This window comes from Trichechus manatus, unplaced genomic scaffold, assembly GCF_000243295.1.
Source record: "Trichechus manatus latirostris isolate Lorelei unplaced genomic scaffold, TriManLat1.0 scaffold00021, whole genome shotgun sequence".
Taxonomy (NCBI): Eukaryota; Metazoa; Chordata; class Mammalia; order Sirenia; family Trichechidae; genus Trichechus; species Trichechus manatus.
Window position 1 is genome coordinate 13,372,591 of NW_004443957.1, and position 6,413 is coordinate 13,379,003.

Here is a 6,413-nt window from a genome sequence, read left to right on the forward strand (position 1 = left end):
ATAATAGTAAGAACTGGTGTGACAAAGGAAGAGTACATTCTTGAAAGAATCTACAAGTCAAATCTGGTTAAGATTTCAAGTGCGTATAATAAAAACATTTTTCAGCCCTGAGAGAGAGTTCAGAGTAATCGTAATTGGCTAATGTTCTTCATGTTCTGCCAGAAGAACGAACAAATCTGTCTTGGAAGAAGTACAGCCAGAATGCTTCTTAGAAGTGAGGATGGCAACACTTTGTCTCACATACTTTGGACATGTTATCAGGAGGGACCAGTCCCTGGAGAAGGACATCATGCTTGGTAAAGTACAGGGTCATCAAAAAAGAGGAAGACCCTCAATGAGATGGATTGACAACAGTGGCTGCAACAATGGGCTCAAGCATAGCAATGATTGTTATGATGGTGCAGGACAGGGCAGTGTTTCATGCTGTTGTATATAGGGTCACTATGAGTCGGAACCGACCTGACGACACTTAACGACAAAAGCAACAGTGTTCTTCAAATCAGTTTTTCTCCTAAGGATAATTAAATATATATAAGCTTCCTTCTCTTTGTCTTTGCCCACATAAAAGTCACTTATCTGAATTAAAAAAAATAAATGGAGGGAGAGTGTTGACTTTTTGTTGTTGTTGAATTTTTAATGACTGCCAATTGTATTGTATCAATTTTCCTTTCCTTTCCATTAGAGATCTGAAGGCAGTTGCCTTAAAAAAACGTTATTTATAAACATACAGGTCACACATTTAAATCTCACAAAAGGCTGTAAAGTCTAGAGAATTCCCCCACACCACAACTCAATACGCACAGCTCAAAAGTGCTTTCTGAATGGTAAGTCAAGTTCTGTTAAGGCACAAATGACTTCTAAGGAATGATCTTGTTGGTAGTGTATCGATAACTTTAGGATGACTGGTAAGAGAATTCCTAAAGCTTCTAAAAATGTCCAAGTAGTTTCCACTGGAAAATATTGCTTCTTAACACTGGTCACACCTTCTCTACCTTGATAGGTAGCCAGATGCAAGGAGTCTGGAGCAGGGATGACCAAGTCTGGGCCTTGGAAGTCAATATGTGGGATGTATTAGTGACTTATGATCTAGGGCAGAGGCATGGTGATCTGCACAGAGTGCGAGCTTTGGAGCATGACAACTCTGCATATGAATTCTGGCTCCAACACTAACTAGATCTGTCATTTTCATCAAGTTACTTAACCTCTCTAAGCCTGAGTTTCCTGAATATCTATTTTTATAGGATGATGCCCAGCACAGTGACTGCACAATGTCAACGAGGAAAGAATTAAAGAATGACTGTGGAAGCAATGAATATATTCTACTCTCTCAAGAAGTTTGTCAGTGGAGAAGAGGAGGGAGTTGACATTACATGGCTCCTAAAGACCCTTAGCATTCTCAAATCCTATGATGTTCTGACATTAGAGGGTACCTGAGCTATGTGCTACCCTTAGTCGTATGCTCAGGATAGTTAGAACAGATAGGAGAATCCCAAGTGGTTTGATTGCCAGGAGATGGTCTAGCCCATTGATCCAGAAAGAAGCAAATAGATCTGTAGGGCGACAGTGGTAAAACATGGCAAGGATAAAAGTGAAATGGGCTTAGGGGAAATTTTTGGAGTTCGTAAAAAGTTGGTAAGCTCCAAACGTTTGCAATATACCTTGAAGTTTGCATTAAGCTCTGTGGAACGCCAGTTTTTTCTTCAATAGGATAATCGAATTGCTGAATTTATCTAGTTTCTAAAATAGCACTGACCAATACAACTTTCTGCAATGATGGAAATAGTCTGTATCTGCATGGTCCAATACTCTAGCCACTAGCCACATGTGGCTATTAAGCACTTACTTAAAGTGTAACAAGTAGGACTAAAGAACTGAGTTTTAAATTTTATTTCATTTTAATTAATTGTAATTTAAATAGCCACAGAGAGCTAGTAGTTACCATAATGGACAACACACATATTCGAGAATATTACACACACCTATCATTCACATTTGCTTTTAAAATATGCTTTGGGCAAGATTTTTTTAAATCATACTTCTTATATCTCATGACTGAAGTAAGAGAACATCATGCTCAGTTGGGTATTTGGGTTATATTATTCTAGTTTAGGAGACTTAAATTTCATAAAAAAAAAAAAAATTTGCCATTAAGCTGATTCTGACTCATAATGATCTTACAGGATATAGGACAGAGTAGAACTGCCCCCATAGGGTTTCCAAGGATCGGCTGGTAGATTTGAACTGCCAACCTTCTGGTTAGCAGCCGAGCTCTTAACCATTGTGCCACCAAGGCTCCAAATTTCATAAAGTATCTAAAAATTAATGCATCCAAAAACCTCGAACTATGAATAAAAAAACAAAAAGGTCCCTTGCTGGCATATAGCTTCCATAAAGCCTACGCAATTTGTAAGCAGATAAAGTAGCAGAGCAACCACTGGGGTCTTAGAGAAACCAGACAGTGAACAAAGGGCAGTGAAACACTTAACATAAATGAGACAGAAGTATTCAGAGAGGTACAGAGAAGCCCAAAGTGGCGTAACTGGTAAATGGCAGAGCCAAGATTTAGATCCAGGTAGTCTGGCTCCAGCAGCCCTGGTGGCACAATGGTTAAACTCTCAGCTGCTAATTGAAAGGTCGGCAATTCGAACCTACCAGCTGCTCCAGGGGAAAAAAGACCTGGCTGTCTGCTCCCATAAAGATTACAGGCTAGGAAATCCTATGGAGCAGTTCTACTCTGTCATATAGGGTTGCTATGAGTCAGAGTCGACTCAACGGCACGGAACAATAACAGTCTGGCTCCAGGGTCTGTGGACTAATCCACTATGTTATACTAGAACATTCCCTTGCTCTGGGAAACCACACACAAAGTACAGTAGCAAGTTTTCTAGATTCTCAGCATTGAAAGGGTCTTCAAAAGACTGTATTATTCACCATAGCATCCCCTTCAATAAGCTGCCCTGTCTAATCGTGAACTGATCCAGTGTTAAGAAATGCTATCTCTTAAGACTGTACATGTTAAATCTGGGTTTCTCCAGCCTATATTTAATATCAATTAGGGAAGCAAAAAATACTCATATTGCTGATAGCATCATTCCTTTATTTAATAAATATTTATTGAGCACCTATTATGTATAAGTCTCTGGGGATACATCATGGAACAAAACAAAGTCTTTGTCTTCATGGACTTCATGGGAGAGATAGACAATACACACATAAATAAATATGTCAGCTGATGAAGAGTGCTATGAAGAAAAATAAGGTGGGCAAAGGGGGTAGGAGTGGCCGCAGATGGGGAGGTGCTATATGATATGGGGAAGGTCTATGAATGCTTCTCAGAGATGTGAAAGCAATGAGAAGTGAGCCAATGGCTGCCTTGGGGAAGAGTGAGGCAGGCACAGGGAACAGCAAGATTGAATGCCCCTAGGTGGGAGGGAACTTAGTGGGTTTGAGGCATAGCATGGAAGGCCAGCATGGCCACAGCAGAGTGAGCAAGGAAGGTGAGGCCAGAGAGGTAGTGAGAGCAGCCTGGAGGAGGGTTGGTAGGGTATGATGGAGAGCCTCGTTAGCCATGATAATGATAGAGAGAAATTGTTTCCTACACCTGTTTCCCTGTACGTGCACCTAATTAATCATACTTCCTTCATATCTCTCACATCCATCACCCTCCTATCCATTTGCTTGCCGTCTCCCTGGCTCAGGCTGCCATCGCTTCTTGTACAGACCATGGTAACATCACCAAGCACGGGCCCCTCTCCTGCCCTTTTCTCCTCCAATCCATCCAACACACGGGCTGGATTTCTGGCCACATTCACCCCCGATCAAGCAGCTTTGAGCTATCCACAACCTGCACACCTGTACATGGCAGCACTGGAAAAATTATCTTACTTGTGTTTAGATCTCTGACATTGTCTTGCACAGTGACTTACACTGAGCAAAACCTTGAAATTTACTGAATTAAATCCCAACCCTGATTTTGTTGGATGTGAGAAACAAAAGAAAAGGGAAGGATGTTGTATTTGTGTGTTTGGGGCTGGGGCTGTGTGGGTGGCCTGTGAACACGGGAGCTTTCTACTCTGACTAGTTCTTTAACAACAGTTAAACATTTAAGTAAAGAAGGAGCGATGACAATCCAGAGCCACGAAAGAGGACTGTAGGTTTTGAGCACAAGGTATCAAAATGTCTCATTTCAAAGCTGACCACTGAATACAGGGCTTACTATTCAATTTTACGTCAGAGTGTTCTTTAGCTCCCCTAACAGATATGCCCGTCTTAAGTGTAGATGTGTAGTCCATGTGGACAGCAAAGAAGGAGTACCAATTGTTGATCAAACAAGATCAAGAGTCTAAGCTGCAGCCCGATCAGAGATCAAGTTGGGTGATCTTGAGCAAGTATTTAATGGCTTGAGACTCAGTTTTCCCATTTGTAAAATGGAATGATAATTCCTGCCTCAGTGCAGATTTACTATAATGACTGTAAATTGTCTTCCATTTAACTGGCACTTAGTAAGTTGTTGCTATGGCTATATTGGAAACCCTGGTGGTGTAATGGTTAAGAGCTATGGCTGCTAACCAAAAGGTCAGCAGTTCAAATCCACCAGGCGCCCCTTGGAAACTTTATGGGACAGTTGTACTCTGTCCTATAGGGTCGCTATGAGTCAGAATCAACTCGATGGCAATGGGTTCTTTTATGACTATATTGGTTCCCTAGGTGGCACAAACGGTTTGTGCTTGATTACTAACCTAAAACTTGATGATTTGAATCCACCCAGGTACCTTGAAAGAAAGGCGTGGCAATCTGCTTCTGAAAAATCAGCCATTGAAGACCCTACGGAGCACAGTTCTACTCTGCAACACGTGGGCTCACCATGAGTCGATTCAAGGGCAATGGGTTTGGTGTTGGTTGCTATGAGTATATTGCTGTAGGTAAACAGAAGTGTCCCAGGTGCAGAAAGGACCAAGAAAAAACTGAGTAGTGGAAGTGGTGATTGGCTGGCTTTTGACTTTGCATGCTACACAGTCTCACTTTCCAGCCTAAGATGTGAGTTACTCTAGCTTCCTGGCTGGTGTTCATTCTTTCTCTCTGTCACACACACACACACAATTAAGTGTTCTATGAACCTTTGGCTATGTTTTAAATATAATTTCATTTAAAGTCATCCTGTGTGCCAGCTTAAGGTCCCAGATTAAATACTTAGAATGTGACCCTGATTCCAAGTACTAAGGGAAGGAATTTTTTTGTTTTCTTTTTTTTTTTTTTAACTCTGTTAGCCAGACAATGTTAATTCATCCACCATTGAGCCTCATGCTGATGCCACAGCATGTCCAGTGCTCTGCCTAGGCAGCATGCTCGCCAATGGACACTTCAGGTCCACCCTTAGTAACTTTGTTGCTGTTGTTGTTGTTGGGTGCTGTTGAGTCAATTTCTGATTCCAAGAGACTCCATGTGACAGAGTAGAACTGCCCTATAGGATTTTCTTGTCTGTAATCTTTACAGGAGCAGAGTACCACATCTTCTCTCCCGCAGAGCTGCAGGGTGGATTTGAACCACCAACTTTTGGGTTAGCAGCTGAACACTTACCCATTGTGCCACAAGGGCTCCTTGTAATAACTTCAGAGTTAGAGAATTACCTTCCTGCAGTCAAGAGGACTCCAGACAATGGTCACCGTGTAGGGGTGAGTAGCAGAAGCTCTTCCTAGCTGTGTATGAAACTCCAAAAGTGACCCAGGCATCTTGGTATTTCAGGCCTTGACTCCCTCAAAGTGAACTTTGGTTCGCATTTTAGACACCCACATACTCATGCACGCTCATTCAGAGAGTACAGATTTTGGAATCAAGATCTAGTTTGGAATCCCAGTCCAGGGAGACTTGAGTTTGGGCAGATAAATGTGTCTTTTTAGGTGCATTTTTAAAGTGGGGACAAGTTTTTATTTGCAGGGTTGTTACGAGCATTCAGTGAGGTAACATTGGTAACCCTCAAAAGCACCTGGCACCTAAAGTGCTCCATGTGAGTTCCTTCCCCATAGCATAGTTGGAGCTCAATAAATATTTACTAATGTAAATATCTATTGATAAATATTTATTAATGAATGAATTTCCTTCCATCTTCTTCAATCAAGTAACCATTACCACCCTAGTAAAATTTCATAGGTACTTGCCAATTGTTTTGTTTCTATTCATGCTATGCTTTAGAAAAGTTTTCTCTAAACCAGTTAAGGTTTAAAGTAAATGAAATAGGACTGAAAAAAGTTGAGTCTGGAGAAAGGAAATCAAGCAGCAAGACATGGAAGTGAAGGCAAGGTCAGATTCTGGCAATATTTGTTTTCCAGGTTATAGGGTGAGCTTGAAGGAACCCTGGTGGCTCAATGGTGAAACACTAAACTGCTAAATGAAAGGTCGGTGGTTCAAACCTACGA